We start from the raw sequence: 27,432 nt of genomic DNA, 5'->3' as shown, positions 1-27,432 counted from the left end.
ATGAAACCAAACTGGAACTGTTTGGTAGAAACCCAACTTGTCGTGTTTGGAGGAAAAAGAATACTGAGTTGCATCCATCAAACACCATACCTACTGTAAAGCATGGTGGTGGAAACATCATGCTTTGGGGCTGTTTCTCTGCAAAGGGGCCAGGACGACTGATCCGGGTACATGAAAGAATGAATGGGGCCATGTTTCGTGAGATTTTGAGTGCAAACCTCCTTCCATCAGCAAGGGCATTGAAGATGAAACGTGGCTGGGTCTTTCAACATGACAATGATCCAAAGCACACCGCCAGGGCAATGAAGGAGTGGCTTCGTAAGAAGCATTTCAAGGTCCTGGAGTGGCCTAGCCAGTCTCCAGATCTCAACCCTATAGAAAACCTTTGGAGGGAGTTGAAAGTCCGTGTTGCCAAGCGAAAAGCCAAAAACATCACTGCTCTAGAGGAGATCTGCATGGAGGAATGGGCCAACATACCAACAACAGTGTGTGGCAACCTTGTGAAGACTTACAGAAAACGTTTGACCTCTGTCATTGCCAACAAAGGATAGATTACAAAGTATTGAGATGAAATTTTGTTTCTGACCAAATACTTATTTTCCACCATAAAATGCAAATAAAATGATAAAAAACAGACAATGTGATTTTCTGGATTTTTTTTTCTCAGTTTGTCTCCCATAGTTGAGGTCTACCTATGATGTAAATTACAGACGCCTCTCATCTTTTTAAGTGGTGGAACTTGCACTATTGCTGACTGACTAAATACTTTTTTGCCCCACTGTATCTCTAGCTACTATTACCTGTATATTTGTCCCTAGGCCCTAGTACTGTGGATGCTGCTAGGTGATGGTATTGTGTTTGATTTTAACTTTCAAATAGCTGGGACATGTTGTCAGCTTCTCCGAGTCATTTATGTTTTGTGGAGCTAGTAATTAGTTTATCCCCGAACACACGCTCACAATGGCCTGGTGCCTTCTTGTCTCTGTCTTCTTTCTGCTGCTTATGCTCTCTACCCTAATACCCCTGGAAGTATAGCATGCAGCTCCAGAAAGTAGTTCTCTGAAGCCGATGCTACACTTCTGTGTGTATTAGGGTAGCAAGCAGCATCAGCGCAATGAAGACCGTGTGGAGAATGCAGCCGGGTATCAGAAGTACGAGAATGTGCACTCACGCCATCAGCATGCAGAAAGTGCTCGCTCTGGGAAGTGAGCACTGCCAATAATAAGCGGGTTAACACTCCTAATATGTAAGTGAGAAGACGTAACGGTGCACACATATATGGCAGCATTGTGGGTGATGGACTTTTAACGAATAGTTTTGTCAATAATGAAGTCACTAAATAGCAAATGAGCCTTATGTGATCCATAAAGTTAAGGAAAATCAGAGAGCTAAAGTTATTTAGGTCTCTCTATAATAATATTTTTTACAGGAACAAGATATAATTACTACTAGTGATGAGCGAGTATACTCGTTGCTCGGGTGGTCTCTGAGTTATTTATGACTGCTCGGAGATTTAGTATTCCTTGCCGCAGCTGGATGATTTGCGGCTACTAGACAGCTTCATTACATGTGGGGATTCCCTAGTAACCAGGCAACCCCCACATGTACTCAGGCTGACTAGTAGCTGTAAATCATTTAGCTGTGTCAACAGAAAGTAAATCTCCGAGCAGTCATAAATACTCGGTGACCACCCGAGCGTGAGCGGGAAAACCCGAGCAACGAGTATACTTGCTCATCACTAATTACTACCATTTATCACTTGACCCATCAGTACATTAAAATAGTAGTTTTGTCCATTTGTGAATCTACCTTACAGTGTCTAATAACATTTCATATTTTCCCTATTAGTTTGTTAGTTTAAGAGTATGATCACTGAGAGCTTATGGACACGGATTTTTCTGGCTGAAAAATCCAATGACGTCTTCTAAAATATGTCATTTTTTTATATGATTTTGTAAGGAAATACATTTATTTATTCTGTTTTGACATGGTTTCCCTGCTTTTTTATGCTTTCTAATTATAATGTAAGGTGTAGCTATAGGGTGATTTTATTAGTGCATTTCTGCTGTAAAAACATTAGCCAAAAAACAGATCCATAATCACAATAAAATCATGGTAAAATTGTGTGACAGCCTAACCTGCTAATCTACATGGCACAACGAAAAAATGCACTGCCTAAATGTAGATGAATACAAATCTATGGCTCATGTTTGATAACTTTCTAAAATTCTTATTTTTTAATCCCGTTTCAGTATATATTATGTCGTCCATTGTATGTCCCACATTTCTCACATCATAAATTACATTTTCTCTGGATATGCATTACAATTTTACATTTTTTACATACCTCCTTACACATGTTATATTTCACCATTCTAATTAATTAATTCTCCAAGGCTTTTAATCTAATGCTTGGATTTATGATTCCTGAAGCCTTGGAGACATAATCGCCTTATAAGTAAGAAATCACACTTGTCATAATTACTCAACGCTAAATGATTTTACTGTCTGACTGCAGGAAAACATTAGTTAATGAGCTCAACAAAGCCACATGTAGTTTTTGATTAGGAATGTACAGTGCCTACAAGTAGTATTCAACCCTCTGCAGATTTAGCAGGTTTACACATTTGGAATTAACTTGGCATTGTGACATTTGGACTGTAGATCATCCTGGAAGTGTGAAATGTACTGCAGCAAAAAAGAATGTTATTTCTTTGTTTATTTTTTTTTTTAAATTGGGAAAAGTTTTTTCAGAGGGTCATTTATTATTCAACCCCTCAACCCACCAGAATTCTGTTTGGTTCCCCTAAAGTATTAAGAAGTAGTTCAGGCACAAAGAACAATGAGCTTCACATGTTTGGATTAGTTATCTCTTTTTCCAGCCTTTTCTGACTATTTAAGACCCTCCCCAAACTTGTGAACAGCACTCAAACATGGTCAACATGGGAAAGACAAAGGAGCATTCCAAGGCCATCAGAGACAAGATCGTGGAGGGTCACAAGGCTGGCAAGGGGTACAAAACCCTTTCCAAGGAGTTGGGCCTACCTGTCTCCACTGTTGGGAGCATCATCCGGAAGTGGAAGGCTTATGGAACTACTGTTAGCCTTCCACGGCCTGGACAGCCTTTGAAAGTTTCCTCCCGTGCCGAGGCCAGGCTTGTCCGAAGAGTCAAGGCTAACCCAAGGACAACAAGGAAGGAGCTCCGGGAAGATCTCATGGCAGTGGGGACATTGGTTTCAGTCAATACCATAAGTAACGTACTCCACCGCAATGGTCTCCGTTCCAGATGAGCCCGTAAGGTACCTTTACTTTCAAAGCGTCATGTCAAGGCTCGTCTACAGTTTGCTCATGATCACTTGGAGGACTCTGAGACTGACTGGTTCAAGGTTCTCTGGTCTGATGAGACCAAGATCGAGATCTTTGGTGCCAACCACACACGTGACGTTTGGAGACTGGATGGCACTGCATACGACCCCAAGAATACCATCCCTACAGTCAAGCATGGTGGTGGCAGCATCATGCTGTGGGGCTGTTTCTCAGCCAAGGGGCCTGGCCATCTGGTCCGCATCCATGGGAAGATGGATAGCACGGCCTACCTGGAGATTTTGGCCAAGAACCTCCGCTCCTCCATCAAGGATCTTAAGATGGGTCGTCATTTCATCTTCCAAACAGAAAACGACCCAAAGCACACAGCCAAGAAAACCAAGGCCTGGTTCAAGAGGCAAAAAATCAAGGTGTTGCAGTGGCCTAGTCAGTCTCCTGACCTTAACCCAATTGAAAACTTGTGGAAGGAGCTCAAGATTAAAGTCCACATGAGACACCCAAAGAACCTAGATAACTTGGAGAAGATCTGCATGGAGGAGTGGGCCAAGATAACTCCAGAGACCTGTGCCGGCCTGATCAGGTCTTATAAAAGACGATTATTAGCTGTAATTGCAAACAAAGGTTATTCCACAAAATATTAAACCTAGGGGTTGAATAATAATTGACCCACACTTTTATGTTTAAAATTTATAAAAATTTAACTGAGCAACAAAACTTTTTGGTTTGTAAGATTTATGCATCTGTTAATAAATCCTGCTCTTGTTTGAAGTTTGAAGGCTCTAACTTATTTGCATCTTATTAAACCTGCTAAATCTGCAGGGGGTTGAATACTACTTGTAGGCACTGTACATGTTCTGCCCAGTGGTATCCTGACAACGTCTAGAACCCTGGTCCTGCATCACTGACAGATCAGTGATTAGGAGAACTACTGGATGGACGTCGTTTTGAAGTGCTTGATACAACTGGCCTCGGTTTCCAAGAGTTTTTAATAATTTTAAAAATTCTGCATTTATTTTTAAAAGACAACCTGGCCTTTCTTTTTCCAATCCATCTAGCTTACCTGCTTCATTAGCATGCTTGCCAACTCTTCCCAACATTTCAGAACACTCACAGAAAAAGAGGAATCTAGCACTACTTGTAAAGCAAATGTCCTGGTTGCTGTGATTTTCATGTACCGTATTCTCACTTAGGCTACGGTCACACTATCAGTATTTGGCCAGTATTTCACATCAGTATTCGTAAGCCAAAACCAAGAATGGGTCAAAAATACAGAAGTGGTGACATGTTTCGATTATGCTTTTCGTCCTTTTGCCCCACTCCTGGTTTTGGCTTACATCTACTGATGTGAACCACTAATCCAAATACTGAACGAATGAATATGGCCTAACTCTATTCCTACACTTCTCCACTTCTGGGTGCTACCACCTAAGGATATCTTCTCTGACAGTATCTGGGAATGTTGAGGGATGCAGGAAGGAAGGGAAGTTTGGGTACATGGGGTTTAGGGTCTAGTATAGTCCCTGGGAACTGAATAAAGAGGGATTTTGGGTCTGTATCAGTGGGGTTTGGTTTGGTCATCGGCCCACTGGGCTTGTTTCCAAAATGCATCAGGCTTATTTAGTTCTTTAGCTATTTAGTTCTTTTGCATATTTCTGATGCTGAATTTTATGGTGAGAATGCAGTGGAGGTTTTCTTATGATGACTGTTCCATTAAAGCCATATTTGTGCAGGTGTCTCTGCACAGTAGAACAATGCACCACAAATCCAGAGTCTGCTTAATCTTTCTGAAGGTCTTTTGCAGTCAAACCAATGTTCTCATTTGCCTCTCTAGAATCCTATGAGCAGCTCTCACTGAAATTTAGCTTGGTCTTCCAAACCTTATCTTGAATTCCACTGTTCCTGTTAGCTGCCATTTCTTAATTGCATTTCGAACTAATGAAAGGGTGCCTTGAAAATGCTTTGCTATCTTCTTATAGCCTTCTTCTGCTTCATGGGCCTCCACCATTTTCAGAGTGCTACGCATCTGCTTAGAAGAACCCATGGCTGCTGTTTTTTGGCACAAGTTTAGAAGAGGCAGGGTTTTTATGTAGCTGGGAAATTTGCCTCACATGACGTTTCCTGACAATTATAGTGAATAAGTCATATTGGTCAAAATTATCTGACCACATAAATCTCTAAGGATACCCAAACTTTTGCATCAGCCCATTTTCTTTTTTGTAATTTTTAAAATATTCTGTGGATGTAGGCTTGTGCAAATCCTTCTGTCTCTTAACCCCTTCACGACATTGGGCATTACGGTACATCCTATTTTTAAGTGCTTTCCCACAAATAGACATATTGATACATCCTGGCTATCAAGCGAGCACAGGACCTATGCCTATATGATCACTGCCAGGAGCTCGGCTTTAGTGATAGCCAAGTCAGGGGCACTGCCCGCACCGGCTGTTTAGCCCTCTAAGTGCTGCGGTCAAAAGCTATCGCGGCACCAAAAAGTTTAGGAAAGGAAGAAGGGGGCTCCCTTTCCCACCCAATCGGCACCCTTGCGATCACAGGAACCCGATGGGTGCCATAACAGCAGGAGGCCAAACAATAAACTCCTGTTCGGTCAGCTATGGTGGCCTGTTAGACTATGGCAGTAGCATAGTCTCATAGGTGTTTTGTCAGTGTAATACTAACAGGTGTAATCAGACTAATACATTTAAAACATTTTTTTTTTAAATTGAAAAAAATGAAAATAAAGAACAAAAACAGTGAATAAAATATTATACCAATAATTACGTATATTTATGTTAAAACAATAATAAACAAAAAAATCCACTTATTTGGCATTGCCACATCTGAAATGACCTGATCTATAAAACTGTCACACTATTTAAAACTTTTTAAGTAAACACCATAAAAAAGTGGCATAAAAACTATGATTTTAATCATACAGCCGAACAAAAAGAGTAATAAAACGCGATCAAAAAGTCGACGTTATTATGTAAAAATTGCAAAATGTATTTAAATGTGGAAACACTGTAATTGTACTTGCCCGAGGAATAAAGCTGTTTTATCATTTTCACCGCATGGTGAGCGGTTTTAAAAAAACAAAAAAACAAAAAAAACCAGTTCCTGAACTGCTGGTATTTGTTCATACTGCTTCCCATAAATCGATATAGAAAGCGATCCAAAAATGTTACGTGCCAAAAAATGGTAATAATAAAAACTTCAACTCATCTTCCAGAAAACAAATCCTAACATGACTGTCAGCAAAAATATAGAACAATTACTGTATACTTCTCAAAGTATGGCAATGCAGAATTTTTTTTTGTGTAAAAAAAAAAAAGTTTCATAGTGTTTGATAGTAGCCACACAAAATTTTTTTTTAAATCTGGTATCGTTGTAATCGTACTGACCCAAAGAATAAAGCTGTCTCATCGCTTATTTATGAAAATCAAGGTCCCAGAGTCTGGAGGAAGAATGGAGAGACAGACAATCCAAGCTGCTGGAGGTCTAGTGTGAAGTTTCCACAATCAGTGATGGTGGGGAGCCATGTCATCTGCTGTTGTAGGTCCACTGTGTTTTATCCAGACCAAAGTCAGCGCAGCCGTCTAACAGGAAATTTTAGAGCAGTTCATGCTTCCCTCTGCCGACAAGCATTTGGGAGATGGAAATTTCATTCTCCAGCAGGACCAATACCTGGTTTAAAAACAACAGTATCACTGTGCTTGATTGGCCAGCAAACTCGCCTGACCTTAACCCCATAGAGAATCTATGAAGTATTGTAAAGAGGAAGATGAGCGACACCAGACCCAACAATGCAGATGAGCTGAAGGCTGCTATCAAAGCCACCTGGGCTTCCATAACACCTCAGCAGTGCCACAGGCTGATCGCCTCCATGCCACGCCGCATTGATGCAGTAATTGATGCAAAAGGAGCCCCGACCAAGTACTGAGTGCATTTACTGAACATACATTTCAGTAGGTCAACATGTCCGATTTTAAAATCATTTTTCAAGCTGGTGTTATAAAGTATTCTAATTTACTGAGATAATGACTTATGGGTTTTCATTGGCTGTAAGCCATAATCATCAACATTAGCAGAAATAAACACTTGAAATAGATCACTCTGTTTGTAATTACTCTATATAATATATGAATTTCACTTTTTGTATTGAAGAACTGAAATAAATTAACTTTTTGATGATATTCTAATTTAGTGAGATGCACCTGAAAGTCAGTTGAAGTTGATATGTTGAAAAGCGAGAAAAATACACAAGCTTTTAGGATCTATTAAATTTGACAAGAGTCAAATTTTCTGGATGAATGGTTCAGCACATCCCTAAATTAATAGATCTTGTAGAACATACAGTACGTGATGTGCAGTGGATAACATCTAAAAAAAGTGGTTCAAGGAAGTCAAATGCAGGGCCTACAACAAGGTCATGGGTGCCTAAGGCTCAAATGTGGCAAGTGAAAACAGTAATGTAAGTAGCATGTTATTTTAACGGAATCTATGCTTAGTATTCCGCAAGTCATGCGACACTAGGCTGCCTACCTACCATTAATTTTCTTTGTGGGTAACCACCACCTGTCACATATAGGTTCATTTATAAAAGTGGTCACATCATACAAAGTTGTATTTGCCGTACTATGCACTTTTTTCCATATTCCTTTTTTATTGTGATGAAACATTTATGCTGTATATATAAAAAGTGCTGTTAGTGGGACTATATGGTAAGCACAACTCTGTATAACTTTATTTTTGGAAATCCATGACAATGCAGACTGTAGATCATTGCTGCTTTCGCACAATGCTGGTCATTTGTCTTAACTTGATTTTTTGTCAGCGATATAAATCACTTGTATCACAATGAGTGATTTACATTGATTATATGCCAGATTTCAGATCATTTCTGTATTAGTAAGAGAAATGTCAGACGACGTTCCTGAAGTCAAATTCATATTTTAACCATTTCCACATTTCAGCCATAGTATTTTTTATTTTTTTTTACTTAATTAGGTGTCTGGTATGTAACCTTTTCAGATGTAGTTATGGAGATTCCCAATGGAAAGCGAGACAGATCTGTAGAGCTTCTTTAATTTCTGTTTTAAAGAAAATCGTTCACCAGCCAAAATTGATCATTAAAAAAAAATAATATAACCATAAACTAAACGATAAGGGGTTGATTCATCAAACGTTATATGGCAAAAAAATTAGCAAAATTTTTACACAACGCGGAGTTACACAAAAATTTTATGACTTTTGCCATTTTCACGACAGTTTGAAACAATGCCAGCAGTTCTTAATGCAGAAATGCTACTCCAGTCTTGCATAGTGCCAATATTAATGAATTGTCCCCCAAAACAATTTTCCCATTTGTTACATAAATTAAATGTAAAATCAACAGATGTACCTATGGCATTGCAATGTCTGCTTTGGTCCAAACCAATAAAAATCACGTTATTTTATTATTTTATTTTTTTTGAAAAGTAGATATCTTAAAAGAGAAAATTTGAAACACATGCTGCTTTTTTGTCACTCCTTCTCAAAAATGCAAAAAAAATTAAAATAAAAAAAACCTCTCAGATTATAGTAACACAATCCAATTTTCTGTTAAAAGATTGTTGTAAAAGTAATAAAATGTAAAAATTATAAAAATTTGGTGTCTTTGTAATCTTACTAATCGACTCAGAATTTTTACTGCACAGCGAGTACTACGGAAACATAATAAAACAATAATAAAAGGATAAAGATAGCAAATGTGTCAAAAAAGAAAAACTGTCTTGTTGCCAATAACATCCATTCAAAGCTCTGCTTTAATTTTTTAAACTGCTTAGGTAAAATGAAAGCTGTACTGTGATAGGAGTAACAAAGACCGTTTTCCTTTAGGGTAAGTTTATCAAAACTATCTAAAAGTGGAAAATTGACATCTGGCTATTAGGCCACGTTTCAGGTACAATTCAAGTCACTGGTAGACTTGGGGTCATGCATGGCTTTCATGGACAAACATTACCACTCTTATGATGACATTAAAGGATGCCAATGGGCTGACAGAGAGAGCCCTACCCTTCTGTCACAATGATTAGATGCTGCGGATGCTATTGATGTAATAGAACAACAGAGCAAACAGAGTTACCATAAACCACCAATATAATAAGAAATCGTTTATTGAAAAATTCACTTAAAAAGATGATTACCATTAAATATATGAGTCAAATTAGAAGCAGAAAGGTGGTGAGCATCAAAATAATCCAGTATACAAAGCAGTGTACAAAGCAGCACTCAAAATAAAATACACCTAATCAATGAATCTCAGGACACCACATGTTATTGAGAAGGCCAAGTAGCCATAAGAAAAAAGGTGAAACAGAAATGGTAAAAAACTAATTGGAGAACCATGAGTCAAAAGAGGGTTGCCAAACGTATTTAAATCAAATAGTACAAACTTTATTAAAGATATGATCAGATAACAAATAAAATATTACCACTTATAATAAAGTGACAAAGTGACTTCATCCGTGGATACAATGGTGAGCTGAGAACACCAGTACGAGACTTAAAAAGTCCTGAGGTATATATATATAAGGTTCGTATATTTTCACAATCATGTGTGCTGACAGCTAAATGCCAGAAACCAGCAACCCAGCAAGGAAGTAAAGTAATGCTATAAAGTGCAAACGTGCTACAAAAATAGCCGGGAGCTGCAATGCACACAGAATAAGTAAAACCAGTTAATTACCCATGTGGGATGATGTAGAGGTCTCGTCCGGCACCCAGTCACATACCCCAACGCGCGTTTCGCGTTTGAACGTTGCCGCTTCCTCAGGGGGCGTGAGTTAAAAGTTGTGTTGTTTACCCATGATGAGGGAGGATTAAGTGAGCCCACCAGCACTGCCCCGATTCGCGTTTTGCATACAGCTTTCCCCAGAGGAGGTAACATTGATTGTAGCATCTAAGAGGGTTACCAGTCAGGATTGGCATAAATCAGATCCTGGCCATGGCAGTAGAACATCTGATGTATACTTTATTACAGCTGTGACCTACTGGTAATGGCACAAGCAGTTCTCTTGCACCGTGTCATCCACTGGCCATACCATTACATCGTTTTGCTGTAAGATCACCGCCTTTTCATTCAGTGGTACCTCCATTTGCTTGTCTGAGTCTGGTATCTAAATTCACCTTTGAGATCTGGTTTGGTGTATGAAGTCTAAATGTGGGCTATCTAATAATATAGAATTAGGCACTAACCGTTGGGCGTCTTCATGTTGCACTATACAGGCGCACCATGGCGCCAAGTCCAGGTCTTTATTCTGCTAGTAGCACTATTAACTTTTTATGTCTTTTTCAGTACACCAGCTTGGTACACCCTGGCTGATGCATTTTGCTACCATTTGGCCAGGAACATTGCGATCATGATGTACAACTCTTCCATGATGGAACATCCAGTCATTGCTTTTCAGTACATGTTGTGCTTCTAGTTTCTTCTCAGTGGAAGTCATGGCTTGTTCTTCCCATCTTCTAAAATAAGTGGATGTTACTTGAAAGGTTCTGATGGGCAATTCTTGTATTATGAGTGTTGCTTAGCAACTTACTTTTCTGCCAGGAACGGTGTCATTGCTATCTCAATAGAGCAATAGTGATGGCGATTTTGATCACTGTAGATAATCTTGGAGATTTGTATGTATGGTATGTACAGTATATGGCCAATTTTCTTGAATTGACCACAGCACCATTTTTTCCTGTGATGAGTTGGTCAATTTTGTGTTCTCTTTGTCGCTTATTGCGGGAACATGTTGTCATCCAGTGCTGTAGACATGGTTTTAGCTGTCTTTAAGTTGTTCTATCCCCTATGCCTTACCCCGGATCTTTTACATTTTTTTTCTGGGTCCTGGGTCTTTTCTTTCAGACAGATGGAGAAACGTTCACTTGCATGATTAAAGTGGTTGTCCGGGATCACTATAAAATAGGCCAATTGAGCAAATGTCATAAAATAATAACATAAGCAGCACTTACCTGTTAACATGTCTTTCTGTGGCATATATCTTCCCATACCTCCATAATGTATATGACGACCATAAATGACTTACAGTATCTATAACCTGGTCTTATAGAAAACTATTTTATATACATTTTCCACTTGTATAGTTCTAAAAATTGCTCATACCATGTAAGAACTACATAATAACGAATAATGGGCTTAGTAATGACTATAATAAGCCACCATCTGAGTATAGTATATCCATTAGCTTTTCTTATGTTCCACTGTTTATGTTACTATTTTACACAACATTTTTTTCAGATATCTAACAAACTTAATGTATTTTGTATGTTTATTTTTTACTAGATTAAAAGCTTTCCAGAGACCGAAAAGAAACAGAATTGTTCACCAGAACTAAACCCAGCAGAAAAGTGAAAGCCCACACCTCAGCCTCCAGGAATACATATAAGAATGACGACATAATGCATAAAATACCAATGTCTTTTATTCTTTTATTTGTGGAAATCACTTTCAGGGCTCATGCACACGGCACTATTACCATCCTGAACAACCTACACGTTGTATGGGACTGTAATACAGAAGCCATGGTGCATGGATCCTTCTTGTTCTGCAAGTGTATCCGTTTTGAATCCAATGAAAATGGAGGCATGCTCCATCAGATGCTGTATAATGGAGAATGTCTCCATAGTATGGTGTGGCCTCTTCTTAGTTTAAAGTCAGAGATTCTATATTCATTCATACAAACATTATGGTCACACCTCTGCCCATACACCTTAAACAACTCTTAGCTGACCAAACTATCTCTACCAACATCTTCATACATATGCCTGTTCGGCTCATACAAGCATGCATGTGTTCTGAATAGTGATAGTTTAGTAAAACTGATATAACTCTCAGCACACAACTATTTATCCCAATTTCCCAATACACGTGAGTTGAGTTGATTTGGGAATATTGATTCATGGGACTTTGGTCCATCAGACAGGTCAGTGCACTGTAACCACTTGACGAGAGGCTCACAAATCTCTTACCTTCCAGAAACTTGGCATGGCTGTTGATTAGCTGGGCTTAGTACAGCTAATACTCTGGTATTCCAGAAGGTAAGTGATTTATGAGCCCCCTGGGGTCCAGCAGTCACATTGCACTTACCTATCTGATGGCTGGTGGTCCACGAATCAATTTTCCCAACTCTACATGTGACAACTCTGCTTGGCCTAATTTCCATGTGTTTTCAAAGGATAGAGAGGAGAAAGATCTTTCTCTCCCTCAATATTGTCTATCGGGAGAGTCGGGAGGTTTAAATACATATTAGATGGTTGTCTGTTACTTCCAAAATTACATGTTTTGACGACTTTCTTCTAATGTGTACTAGAACCTGAAGACACCTCGGGCAGCGGCTCAGCTTCCTGAAGAACAAGACATAAATCTAGCTTCATATGTTTTCTGTAAATCTGTGACAAAACCTCACCATTTCTCTGTTTAATATTGGATCTAGATTGAAGTACATTACGGGTGCATTGATTTTTTTGGGATGTTTTATTACAGCACTATACAATTTGTTCACTTTTCATATTCTTTAATTGGCATTCTACAAAGTAGATTAAAATAACCCATAACAAAACGCAACCTAATGTTCACGTTAATTAAATGTGGCATAGGTTCTCATTGTCTGTATAATACTAATGACAAATTGTACTGTATATATATATATATATATATATATTGTAGTATGTGTATGTATATATATGGTAGGCATTAGGCCTTAGGTAGCATTCACGCAGGCAATGCCGTTTTGGTGCAAACACATGCAGTTTTTATTGCTTTCCAAAGCACCAAAATCATAAACATACATCCCTAGCCTTGTTGTGGCCCTGACTAAACAGTATAGACCCTGACTACTTCGTACACATCTGAGCTAGCCCCAGTTCGGTCACACAAAACTGCTATTGTCCATAGCAAATACTACTTGCAGTTTTGTGCACACAGCCTCTGTAGACCCTTTCGACTTGTTTTTCTGTTCAACTTCAAAACACATCCAGTCTGCTCTGCCTCCCCGTCAGACTGACTTAGATGAACACCTGGCCTGTTTATATGTAGAGCTAGCCAGATGTACTAATCAAAGTCTAACCCTGACTCACATTTTTGAGGATGCCATGTTGAGAAGCGGATTGAGATTTTGTTTGCTTGGAATACGTCTGCAAAGTATATTTTTTATTATATTTAAAGATTATATAATAAAGACTCTCCAGGAGATGTATGACTTTAATATCCTCTTCTATCACCTACTTTTCATTGAGTTCTTAATTAGAAAATAAGTAGCAAACTATCAGAGTTTAGGCGCTGATCCGAAAAAGTGATTTAATGTCCAACTGGTCATCCATATCCAGTGAAATGCAAGAAACCTGCAAGGGGGGGGGGGGAAGATTTCAAAAGCGCGATGAAAAGGTCCATCATGCAATCCAGCGTTTCTTTTTAAATCCACAGATAACATTACAGATAAAATAGGCACAGAAATAGAAAGGAAAAAGGGAGTACTCCTTTTCATGTCAGTCTTTTTATATCTGTTTCTGTTCCTATTTTATCTGGAATGAATTACATTAAATAAAGATGGTATCGGTGGATTTTGAAAGAAAAGCTGGATTTCATGATGGACCTTCTCACATTTTTGACTGATCAGAGTGCTTGGTATTTCAGCTCATATGAGGGTTGTTGCTGCATATATTTTATTACTTTAGCTGTTTACACATCCCTGTGCTGGGTGACAACTCTGTTAGAGCGCTAATGACAGTCATACTAGTTGTCACTCAGAATTCCCAGAAACAGATATATATAAAGGTTGGCCGCACAGCCTTCACTGCACCACGGAAATAGAGTGCACATCAACAACATACAGCTGTAAGATTTATATTCGTCATTTTATACGGGAGATTCTAAATGCTTAACAGAAATATTTATATGTGCACTATTGTGTATAAATCTATATATGTTATTTTATATATGTGTGCGTATGTACTATATATATATATATATATATATATATATATATATATATATCTGTATTGTGGCATGTAAAAGTTTGGACACCCCTGGTCAAAATTACTGTTATTGTGAACAGTTAGGCAAGTTGAAGATGAAAAGTCTATTTTCCTTTTTGTAATTTTTCAAATATAAAAAATGACAATATTATATTTATATTATATTATAATTATGTTTTATTTTTTGCCTAAAATATAAAGGAAATGTGTCATCTGTAACTTTAGACCTTTTAGAGCTAATTTTCATCTTCATCTTGCTGAAAAACTTAGCTGAAAACTTATAACACTCATTACACAAGAACGACAAGACAGATTTCTTCACCCCGAGTATCACTTTAATCAGTTTAACACTGCCAACCATTGGTCACGAAACTTTTACATGCCACATATACAGTATATATATATATATATATATATATATATATATATATATATATATATATATATATATATATATATATACACAGTGGGGCAAAAAAGTATTTAGTCAGTCAGCAATAGTGCAAGTTCCACCACTTAAAAAGATGAGAGGCGTCTGTAATTTACATCATAGGTAGACCTCAACTATGGGAGACAAACTGAGAACAAAAATCCAGAAAATCACATTGTCTGTTTTTTTATCATTTTATTTGCATATTATGGTGGAAAATAAGTATTTGGTCAGAAACAAAATTTCATCTCAATACTTTGTAATACATCCTTTGTTGGCAATGACAGAGGTCAAACGTTTTCTGTAAGTCTTCACAAGGTTGCCAAACACTGTTGGTGGTATGTAGGCCCATTCCTCCATGCAGATCTCCTCTAGAGCAGTGATGTTTTTGGCTTTTCGCTTGGCAACACGGACTTTCAACTCCCTCTAAAGGTTTTCTATAGGGTTGAGATCTGGAGACTGGCTAGGCCACTCCAGGACCTTGAAATGCTTCTTACGAAGCCACTCCTTCGTTGCCCTGGCGGTGTGCTTTGGATCATTGTCATGTTGAAAGACCCAGCCACGTTTCATCTTCAATGCCCTTGCTGATGGAAGGAGGTTAGCACTCAAAATCTCACGATACATGGCCCCATTCATTCTTTCATGTACCCGGATCAGTCGTCCTGGCCCCTTTGCAGAGAAACAGCCCCAAAGCATGATGTTTCCACCACCATGCTTTACAGTAGGTATGGTGTTTGATGGATGCAACTCAGTATTCTTTTTCCTCCAAACACGACAAGTTGTGTTTCTACCAAACAGTTCCAGTTTGGTTTCATCAGACCATAGGACATTCTCCCAAAACTCCTCTGGATCATCCAAATGCTCTCTAGCAAACTTCAGACTGGCCCGGATATGTACTGGCTTAAGCAGTGGGACACGTCTGGCACTGCAGGATCTGAGTCCATGGTGGCGTAGTGTGTTACTTATGGTAGGCCTTGTTACATTGGTCCCAGCTCTCTGCAGTTCATTCACTAGGTCCCCCCGCGTGGTTCTGGGATTTTTGCTCATCGTTCTTGTGATCATTCTGACCCCACGGGGTGGGATTTTGCGTGGAGCCCCAGATCGAGGGAGATTATCAGTGGTCTTGAATGTCTTCCATTTTCTAATTATTGCTCCCACTGTTGATTTCTTCACTCCAAGCTGGTTGGCTATTGCAGATTCAGTCTTCCCAGCCTGGTGCAGGGCAACAATTTTGTTTCTGGTGTCCTTTGACAGCTCTTTGGTCTTCACCATAGTGGAGTTTGGAGTCAGACTGTTTGAGGGTGTGCACAGGTGTCTTTTTATACTGATAACAAGTTTAAACAGGTGCCATTACTACAGGTAATGAGTGGAGGAAAGAGGAGACTCTTAAAGAAGAAGTTACAGGTCTGTGAGAGCCAGAAATCTTGATTGTTTGTTTCTGACCAAATACTTATTTTCCACCATAATATGCAAATAAAATGATAAAAAAAACAGACAATGTGATTTTCTGGATTTTTGTTTCTCAGTTTGTCTCCCATAGTTGAGGTCTACCTATGATGTAAATTACAGACACCTCTCATCTTTTTAAGTGGTGGAACTTGCACTATTGCTGACTGACTAAATACTTTTTTGCCCCACTGTATATATATATATATATATATATATATATATATATATATATATATATATATATATATATATTTACACACAATCTTCATTATCTTGTTTGTCACTTGAAATAATATTTTACCTGTTGGTTGACATTAGGGCACGATGTGGGTGACATTTTGGTAATGTCATTGAAGAACACTATTTAGAATTTCCCCATGCTGAAAATGCTGAAAATAGGAAATATTACAACCCCAATTCCAAAAAGTCAGGAAACTGTGTAAAATGTAAATAAAACAAGAATGCAATAATTTGGAAATCTCTTAAAGCCATATTTTATTCACTGCAGAAAATAGAACACAGATCAGAAGTTGAACCCGAAGAGATGTGTCCATGTAATTTGGAAAAATTAACTCACTTAGAAATTTATAGCAGCAGCACATCTCAGAAAAGTTGTGACACAGCCACGTCTACCATTGTCCAGCATTCCCTCTTTTTTTTTTTACAGCAGGCTGTAAACATCTGAGAAGTGAGGACACCTATTGTAAAGGTACCTTCACACGAAGCGACGCTGCAGCGATAGCGACAACGATGCCGATCGCTGCAGCGTCGCTGTTTGATCGCTGGGGAGCTGTCACACAGACCGCTCTCCAGCGACCAACGATGCCGAGGTCCCCGGGTAACCAGGGTAAACATCGGGTTGCTAAGCGCAGGGCCGCGCTTAGTAACCCGATGTTTACCCTGGTTACCAGCGTAAAAGTAAAAAAAACAAACAGTACATACTCACCTGCGCGTCCCCCAGCGTCTGCTTCCTGACACTGACTGAGCTCCGGCCCTAACAGCACAGCGGTGACGTCACCGCTGTGCTTTCACTTTCACTTTAGGGCCGGCGCTCAGTAAGTGTCAGGAAGCAGACGCTGGGGGACGCGCAGGTGAGTATGTGCTGTTTGTTTTTTTTACTTTTACGCTGGTAACCAGGGTAAACATCGGGTTACTAAGCGCGGCCCTGCGATTGGTAACCCGATGTTTACCCTGGTTACCAGTGTAAAACATCGCTGGTATCGTTGCTTTTGCTTTCAAACACAACGATACACGGCGATCGGACGACCAAATAAAGTTCTGGACTTTATTCAGCGACCATCGACATCACAGCAGGATCCTGATCGCTGCTGCCTGTCACACTAAACGATATCGCTAGCGAGGACGCTGCAACGTCACGGATCGCTAGCGATATCATTACAAAGTCTTTTCGTGTGAAGGTACCTTTAGAGTTTTGGGAGAGATAATGTCCCATTCATGTCTGATGTCGGATTCTAGCTGCTCAGCAGTATGGGGGTCTTCTTTTCCAGAAGTTTCATAATGCACCAAATGTTTTCTGCTGGTGAAAGCCTAGACAGCAGGTGGCCAGTTCATCAGCTGACCTCTACTTCTGTGAAGCCATGCTGTTGTGGTGGATGCAGTATGTAGTTTAGGATTATCGTACTGAAGTATTTAAGGCTTTTCCTGAACCAGACGAATGGGAACATGTTGTTCTAAAACCTCTATACAAAACTCAGCATTAATAGCACCTTTCAAGATGCGCCCTAGGCACTAATGCAGCCCCTTACCATCAGAGATGCCGTTTTTTTTTAACTGTTCACTGTTATGAAACTAGATGGTCCCTCTATTCTTGAGTCTGCAGGACATGGCGCCCATGGGATCCATAAAGAATATCAATTTTTGATTGCTATGACCACAGAACAATTTTCTATTTTGCCTCAGTCCATTTTAAATGTGTTTTGGTCCAGAGAAAGCGGAAACAGTTCTGGATTGTGTTAATATATGGCTTCTTATTTGTGTGATAGCGCTGTAACTTGCATTTGTGGATTGCATAGTGAACAGGGTTAACAGACAATGATTTCTGAAAATATTCCTGAATCCATTCAAGAATTTACATGATCAAATTATGCCTGTTTTAATGAAGTGTCATTTGAAGGCCTGTAGATCACAAGCATCCAATATTGACCGTTAGTCTCGTCCTTTGTGCTCATGGATTTCTCCAGAATCTCTGAAAATGTTGATTATATTGTGCATTGAGGATAATGAGATTTTCAAAGTCTTTGTACATTATTCTGACATTGTTCCATTATTTTTAGGTGTAGTTGTTTAGATAGGTGAATCTCTGACCATCTTTGCTTCTGAAAGACTCTGCCTCTCTAACATGCTCTTTTTATACATAGTCATGTGACTTGAAAATTGACCCGTCAGCTATTTTCCATTAGTAACACTTTTCGGACCTTTTTTAACCGTCTCAATATTTTTTCGGATGTGTTGCTGCCATCAATTTCTAAATGATTTTTTTCAAATTAAATTGAATATTGGCTAACTTTTAACTTCTCACCTGTGTGTTCTATGTTCTGTTCTGAATGCAATGTGGCTATCAGAGTTTTCCAAATCATTGAATTTTTGTTTTCCTCACATTTTACACAGCAACCCAACGTTTTGAGAATTTGGTTTGTAGAATGTATTCAACTAAATTACAAATACAAACTTTCTATTATGTTAAGGGAGTATTCCATTTGGTAGAACTCAATGGAGCTTAGATTTATTATACATACAGTATGTCATCAGCTTGAATACCTGTTTAAGAAGAACCTTGCACCCCATCAGCATGAACAATCTAATTTTTATTATACAGTGATTTTATATTTTGGAAAGTCCCTTTAAACTGAATCTGACACTTGATACATGCTGCCCAATCCATGGGCAGCACGTATCAGGCATTGGCTGTATAAACTTAGCCATGTATATTTGACTCTGAAACGCTGTTGAATTTCAGTAAAAAGCATAATTTAAAAGCTGTTGATCTAGCCAGCGCTGTAGACTAGTCAGACAGGCGGATACCCAGCGGCTTCTATCTGCCTGTTTCCATGGATTGCCCGTGTGACTAGTCTGCAGCGTGGTCTCGATCCACTGCAGCTATTAAAGTATGTTTATCTCTGAACCACCGCAGTGTTTCAGATTCGAATATAGATGGCTGATTTTATACAGCCAGTGCCTGATACATGCTGCCCACGGATTGGGCAGCTTGTATCAGGTATTACAGCAAAACAAAAGGTAGGACAAACACCTACAGAGTATATTAACCCGTTAAAAATAGTTTATTTTATTTAATATATACATAGACAAAAAATAAGAAAACGGAGGCTGCTAAGCACACATGCAGGGGAAGAGTTGATGAAGAGTTAACGAAACGTGCGTTGGGGCGGTGGGAACGCTGCAGGCAGCTGATGACAGTTATGTGTAAGTTTAAATACCATTACTCTAGCTCCCCTTCTGTTCCATATATGTGTTGGAAGTTTTAACCAATTAATCACAATATATTTAGGGGACTATGTTATACTAATGCTACACTTTGTACTTTCACCTCCTGGATGTGCCTATGTTCCCCTGCATGTGTGCTTAGCAGCCTCCATTTTCTTAATTTTTGTCTTTGTATGTATTAAGTCAATAAAGTATTTTTAATGGGTTAACATACTCTGTAGATGTTCATCCTACCTTTTTTTTGTAATATACCTTATCAAGCGAGTTTAGCCCTTTAGTGTGGTTGATATATGGATCCTTTGTAGCTAAGATTGTATCAGGTGTCAGGTTTGATTTAAGAAGTGCCAGAAGTTGCAACCTTGATTCTATCTGTCATTGCCTAGGAACTTGACAGACGAACTATCGTCATCATGTCCCTGGCCAATATAAGAGCTTTTGACAAGGGCACATGGGGCTCCTTAGCCCTTGCTTCTTTTAGCATCTTGATGTTGCCATATGTGTATTCCATGAACTGGTGTCAGGTCCTTTGTATGTATCGCATTGCACTGTGCTAGTTGTGAGATGAGATTCTCACTTGGTTTATCTCAATGTTTATGTTGGTACTTGTAATAGAATATTTAATATCACAAGGTCCTCTGGACCTCTGTCCTGTTGTTAATGTTTGTTTTTTGTGACAGCGATTGAGCAATATATTATTTATTCTCACTACAGCATCGAACCGGCAGAAACCTCAGCAGATGCCATGGCATTGCTCCTCACATTTCATTGTCTGTGGGAATAAACCATTTGTGACTGTCATTCTCTGAGCTATTTTTATTTTCCTGTCTCACGAGCCATGGACAATAAGCTGAGTGATTGTGTGCATTCTAGAGTCGTATAACTGTTTTACAGGATTTTTATGTCTGTGTTCTCTCTACTGCATCCTGTCAATGAATAAACGCTTCCTAAAAGAAATGGTGATAATTGATCATTTACGGGCATATCCACATCTGAATTTTTGACACGTTTTGCCATTAAATTTTCATAAAAAGCACCCACAAATTGCTTCCCTTTTTTATTTTTTTATTTTGAGATCTGAGTTGCCATTCATACAACCAGGCTCGGACTGGCCCACATGTGGACAGGTGAATTCCCCGGTGGGCCCTTGTGCAGGAGTCAGCCCCCTTCACTTGATTTGAGCAGTAGTCAAATTCGCCTGAAAAAGATGTCTTGTGCACATAGTCTTATAAGGAAAGGAAATAATGAACATGCCCTGGATCTGAACTTCGGTCTCAGACCGAAATCTGTAAAGGTAAGTAAGAAATATGGTCCAAGACAGTATGCAAAGTGTCAGGAGGAAGTGACTAAAGACGACTAAAAACTTGTTTAAAGGAAGAAAAAAAGATGTAACAAATCAACAAATGCCAAGAGGGGTATCTTACGACACTGGAGCTGAGGTAAAACCCTCAGCAGGTGAAGATCAGAAATATATTTAAAAAAAATGTTCAGTAAATATCTATCAACACTGTAAACCCCTACAAATATTTACCACCAAACACTACTAAATGTAAAATAAATACTTTATTGTCATAACACATATAAAAACAATAATATGGAGGTGATACGGTTTTATATGTATATTATGAGAATAAAGAATGTTTTACGTTTACTACTGTATGGTGTTCAATATTTGTTTTGTAGTTTATCATTGTCAGAGGAATGTTTCACAGAGTTCTACCTGATAAATTTATTTGAAGGCTCCAATTTGTATAGGTTACATCTATCTATAATGTAATACCTACCAATATGATAAATATGGCATTATCTGAAGTAAGGCAATAACGAAAGACTCCTGAGAATTGATGAAGGCTTGGACCTCTGTGAATGGTGGGACTGCAAACTGCTCTTTGTCATGCGTCTGAACCCTTGATCCTGTGCTTTGTGATTGGCTTCTCTATCTGCTGAGCCACAGCAGCTATACATTTACTCTTGGTCTTTATTGTTTGTTATCCTTTCTTTTGTCTTTTAAGGTTAACAGGTGTTCATTTGTCCACCCTATCACCTTTTGGGTGCAGCTATATATACTTTCCCCCTGCTGGTATTTCTTGCTGGTGATATTTTCACTCGGATGTCCATCCATTCTGCCATTCTTTATGTCAGTCAGTGAAAGACCAGCTAGGGTTTAGCACTCTTTTGATTACTGTATGCTTTTCAACCTGCACCTATCTTCTGTTTCTAGTATTTTACCTATTTTCCCATGTGAGTTATGCAATCATAACACCTTTCCTCTTAGAAGTCAATATCTGGTGATAGAGGAGCCAGCAGAGAAGCAGGTTCAAAATTTTCCATTTTTGAATGAGGAATTTGTAAAGTCTTTCAAAATTCAGGAAGATCTTCTAGAGTACATAGGGTACCAGTGGTTCTATTTTTATGTGTTATTAAGGTAAATGGAAAACCCCATATGTAAGTATGATATTCTGTAAGGTCCGATGTACTAGGTCAATAGAATAACTGGATCCAGATGCCAAAGAATGGAAGCTTTTTACATAGCCTGGCTTTGACCATGATGATCTCTGTAGACTCAAAGTCAGAGATACAGTATATAATGTATAAGGTTGATATGTAGATTTAGGCGGAAGGGCTCTTTGTGCTCTATTGAACTTGATTTTGTTGTAGGGAGGTTGCTGCAAGATCCAATTAAATATAGACTTCAGTACAGCTTAGACGTGTTCAGAGCCAATAGATTCAAGGAAACCTTGTACCATTTTATTATTCCTCCCACTAGTATTGTCCACAAACGTCAAATGATATTGCATATCTCGCAGAATTGCCAGCTGAGAGGTAACCACCTTCTGAAGATGAATGATGGAACGCCAGGTCATGTAATATTCTCCTTACAGACCTTCTACACCACCTACCATAATTTAAATGTTTTGCTCCATGGAAGATGTTTCAGAACTATTGGTCTCCTCAGTTAGCACTTTGAAATTCTCTTGTGTAATAAACTGTTGGAGGTATTTACAAAACTGTCTAGTATTAGAAACTGAGTCCATATTTGATACATCATCCGCAGATTCTGAAGTAGGGGCCAATTGATCAAGAAAGAGATTGACTGTTCTGAAAAGTAAGACTGGCATCCGAATTATGCAAAAATGGGTTGTCATCATTCCCGTAATCTGTTTGCCTCTTGGAAGTATTACTATATTTTAATGTAATGGTGGTCTGCATTCTGCAGATCATGCACTAACCAAAGGCCTTATAGGTAATTAAACAGGCCACAGAATGTATAGTTCAAATTAGTAATTTTATTTATAGAAAATTGAGATAAAAAACTCATCACATATAATAACATACAATTTCATAATGCAAAAAATACCTCCAATCCAATAACTGGTTAATGTGCAACACAGATGTTTTTACAATAACGGCTCTGTATGAGATGGTACAATAACTTAATTAATAACTTGTTCCTTGGCCATTGTTGAACATCTCTTTAAAAGGTATTATGTCAGATGCTTTTAGTTAAGAGAAACTCCCTATGATGCTAAAGTGCTAATGTGCAAAAAGTATCCAATCAGCTTTCCAGACTGCCCATAGGAGTGCACTCGCATTAATCAAAACTGTGGTCTAAACCACCATGTAGTTGCGGCATTGCCGGGTATGAATCTCCACTGAAACATGGTCTTCATGTCATAATTACCTCTGTATATGCACGCCAAGCCAGTAAGAAACTCCTACGCGCGTTTCGATATGTTCTTCCGGGGGCGTATGGTAACGAGGGGAGAAGAGGATCTATTTAAATCAGTTTCCAGCCAATCAAAATCATATAATCACTCAGCGTACCTAAAGCTTAGCCAAGTGTGGTGCGCAACTGTGGAAGTAAGGAAAAGTGACGTCATCGGTATAGCCCGTTATCGGGCAACAATAATGACTCTTAGTCACTCGGCGTACTTAGACGCCCGTCATATGCAATGCGCAACTGCGGAAGTCAAGGGGGATGATGTTATGGCCACAACACATTGCTCAGCAACGAGAACGTCCCAGATGGATCAGGGCCGTGTATAGCGCTCAACTGCGGGAAATAAAGGCAGGTGAAGTTTACCGGCATAACGCGTTGCCGGGCCACCAAAGCGTTACAGAGAGACCTGGTTGTCCCATAGTAAATTGGCGTACTTAAACGGCTGTCATATATAGTGCGCAACTGCAGAAGTAAATAAAGATGACATTGTGGGCATAACCCGTTGCCGAGTAATCAAAGCGCATGGGATAAGATAACATAAAAGGCAAAGTGCATTACTTAATGACCTAAAGGGTCTAGGGATCTTTTAATATGAATTTAGATAACAGTCAAAATTGTAATGGACACATCGTATGACCATATGATGGTACAAGAGGGGAAACCAAATAACCTCACCGCACCTAACCATCCTAAACGGTGAAGTGTGTGTGCAGGAATAGTGGCGCATGTGCATCCGGAACCGTGGTCTAAGGAGATCCACGCACCCACGGAGGTGGCAGGACCCACACAACAGCCCGATTAACGGGGTGGGGTGGGGGAACCGACCTGTACCGTGAGTGAGAAGGTCCAGACCCAGCACCAGAGCCATGCGCACATCCTGTTACCAATTGGTGCCAATAGGCCACAAACTCATTTTTACATGCAACATCATCTCATCCACAGGCCACAATTAGAGGTATCCCCGTAGGGCAATTCTTAAGAGCGAAAAGAATTTGTACCAAATCAGAAGACTTTTTGGAGCAATCGAGGGATCTTGCTGAGCGTTTTCAAGAAAGAGGTTGCAGTAAGAGAAGCATTAGAAGGGGATACTTAAAAGCTCCAGGGCTGAACTATTATATGGGCCATTTGGACAAACTACTACCAAAAAAGCGGACTTTGATCAGGTCAGAATGATTACTACTTATCACAACAAGTGGCACCAATTTCGGGAAATTTTTGATAGACATTGGAGTGTTCTGTTCACTGACCCGATTCTCAAAAAGACCACAAATTACGGCCGGAAGGTCCAGGAATCTGGCTGATACCCTGGTTCATAGTTTTTATAATCCAACTAATCCTAATAAAAAAACAGCGGATGCTGCCAATGTGGGTTTTTATCCATGCGGCCTGTGTAAGGCATGCTCCAATACAATCAAATCCAAGACTTTTTCAAATTTTGATGGTACAAAGAAATACAATATCAGAAAATATATAACATGCTCAACCCGAGGAGTCACTTACCACGCCACCTGCCCATGCGGAAAAATTTATATCGGCCTCACCACCCGAGAATTAAAAGTCCGAATAAGGGAACACTGCAGGGATATTGAAAAAGCAAAAACAGCAGAAGATGAAAACCATCTGAAAACTCTACCGAGGCATTTCAAAAAACATCATGCCTGTAGTACAGTGGTGAGGGGCATAGATTCTATAACTATGGGAATTCGGGGTGGCGACATAAGTAAAATTTTGGCCCAGGTCGAGAGTCGGTGGATATATAGACTGGGCACCATGGCTCCCCAGGGCTTAAATGAAAGTTGGGGATTTGGGGCTTTTTTGTAAATTCAGTCTGGATAGCAACATGTGTCTGATACATTTTAGGGGTGTTTAGTGGGTTTTTGTTTGTTGTGTTTTATTGATTTTAATCATCACTTTTTTCATTTCTCTTTCATATGCCTATATTTGCCATTGGATTTCTATAAATTTCCAGTTTCCGGCTACCGGTGTATCTATTTAGAATTGCAATAAGCTTACGAATGAGGAAATAAGGACATCTATCAGCTGCATGCCATTTCATCTTGCGGCGGAAGTTGAATTTCCATCTCAACTGATGAATTTGGACTCTTATGACCTTGGTGATGGTATTCTTTTAAATAGACGTTATGAAATATCTTGCTTAGTGGGGGATACCTGGTAAATGTATACACTTTATGATTCACCAGTTGTGTACACTGCACGTAGCACCTTGTTGTAATCATTGGCACACATTGCTATATTTATATGTGCCAAATTCTATTGGTTTCATAGTGTAACTACATTATATATTTATTTTATGTACATGTTTTTTAATGTATCACTAGTGTTATTATTTTAATCATTGGCACCAATTGGTAACAGGATGTGCGCATGGCTCTGGTGCTGGGTCTGGACCTTCTCACTCACGGTACAGGTCGGTTCCCCCACCCCACCCCGTTAATCGGGCTGTTGTGTGGGTCCTGCCACCTCCGTGGGTGCATGGATCCCCTTAGACCACGGTTCCAGATGCACATGCGCCACTATTCCTGCACACACACTTCACCGTTTAGGATGGTTAGGTGCGGTGAGATTATTTGGGTTCCCCTCTTGTACCATCATATGGTCATACGATGTGTCCATTACAATTTTGACTGTTATCTAAATTCATATTAAAAGATCCCTAGACCCTTTAGGTCATTAAGTAATGCACTTTGCCTTTTATGTTATCTTATCCCATGCGCTTTGATTACTCAGCAACGGGTTATGCCCACAATGTCATCTTTATTTACTTCTGCAGTTGCACACTATATATGACAGCCGTTTAAGTACGCTGATTAACTATGGGACAACCAGGTCTCTCTGTAACGCTTTGGTGGCCCGGCAACGCGTTATGCCGGTAAACTTCACCTGCCTTTATTTCCCGCAGTTGAGCGCTATACATGGCCCTGATCCATCTGGGACGTTCTCGTTGCTGAGCAATGTGTTGTGCCCATAACGTCATCCCCCTTGACTTCCGCAGTTGCACATTGCATATAACGGGCGTCTAAGTACGCCGAGTGACTAAGAGTCACTATTGTTGCCCGGTAACGGGCTATACCGATGACGTCACTTTTCCTTACTTCCACAGTTGCGCACCACACTTGGCTAAGCTTTAGGTACGCTGAGTGATTATATGATTTTGATTGGCTGGAAGCTGATTTAAATAGACCCTCTTCTCCCCTCCTTACCATACGCCCCCGGAAGAAGAATATATCGAAACGCGCGTTGGGGTTTCTTTCTGGCTTGGTGTGCATATACAGAGGTAATTATGACATGAAGACCATGTCTCAGTGGAGATTCATACCCGGCAATGCCGCAACTACATGGTGGTTTAGACCACAGTTTTGATTAATGCGAGTGCACTTTATAGTACAAGTCCTATGGGCAGTCTGGAAAGCTGATTGGATACTTTTTGCACATTAGCACTTTAGCATCATAGGGAGTTTGTCTTAACTAAAAGAATCTGACATAATACCTTTTAAAGAGATGTTCAACAATGGCCAAGGAACAAGTTATTAATTAAGTTATTGTACCATCACATACAGAGCCGTTATTGTAAAAACCAATTTGTTCACAAACAATATTTCAGCATGTTTCTTCATGTTGGGTGCCTTCTCTGTTTACCAGCTGTGCAGTATGGGAAGTTTATTACCCACCGAGCATGAACCACTCTTAATAACATCTGCTTATGTCAACTTCTGGTCACCCACCTAGAAATTTTCTTTTAATGAAAAATTGTTCAAATACAAATTATTAGTTTAAGGGCGCAGACAGACAGCCGTATAACTCGTGCAAGTATCACATCGCAATCCTTGTACCTGTCTGTTCTCTTGATCTGAGCTTGACAGCTGCATAGAAATACCTTATACTGTCATGCTCAGGTCAGGACAGGTGCTGGACCAGCTCGTGCAGTGTGATGCGATCATCGCATGAGTTATACGGCCGTCTGTCTGCACTCTAAAAAATATTTCAAGAAATATTTTTTTCTTTTTGGCTA

The 27,432-nt window shown here is 39.4% G+C and overlaps 1 protein-coding gene across 4 annotated transcripts in view; it reads left to right on the top strand.

The window, feature by feature from the left end:
* The window catches only part of CTPS2 (CTP synthase 2), a 187,962-nt gene extending 174,937 nt beyond the window's left edge, over positions 1–13,025 (top strand). For all 4 annotated transcript variants that reach the window (XM_077294206.1, XM_077294205.1, XM_077294203.1 and 1 more), the window contains one exon: positions 11,654–13,025. The gene's annotated coding sequence lies outside the window, so the exon portion shown is untranslated. The remainder of the gene's footprint in view (positions 1–11,653) is intronic.
* Positions 13,026–27,432: the final 14,407 nt, after the last annotated feature.

The sequence above is a fragment of the Ranitomeya variabilis genome, chromosome 3, assembly GCF_051348905.1.
Source record: "Ranitomeya variabilis isolate aRanVar5 chromosome 3, aRanVar5.hap1, whole genome shotgun sequence".
In the NCBI taxonomy this organism is placed as follows: Eukaryota; Metazoa; Chordata; class Amphibia; order Anura; family Dendrobatidae; genus Ranitomeya; species Ranitomeya variabilis.
The sequence above is the reverse complement of the archived record's forward strand: the minus strand, read 5'-3'. Positions and strand labels throughout refer to the sequence as shown.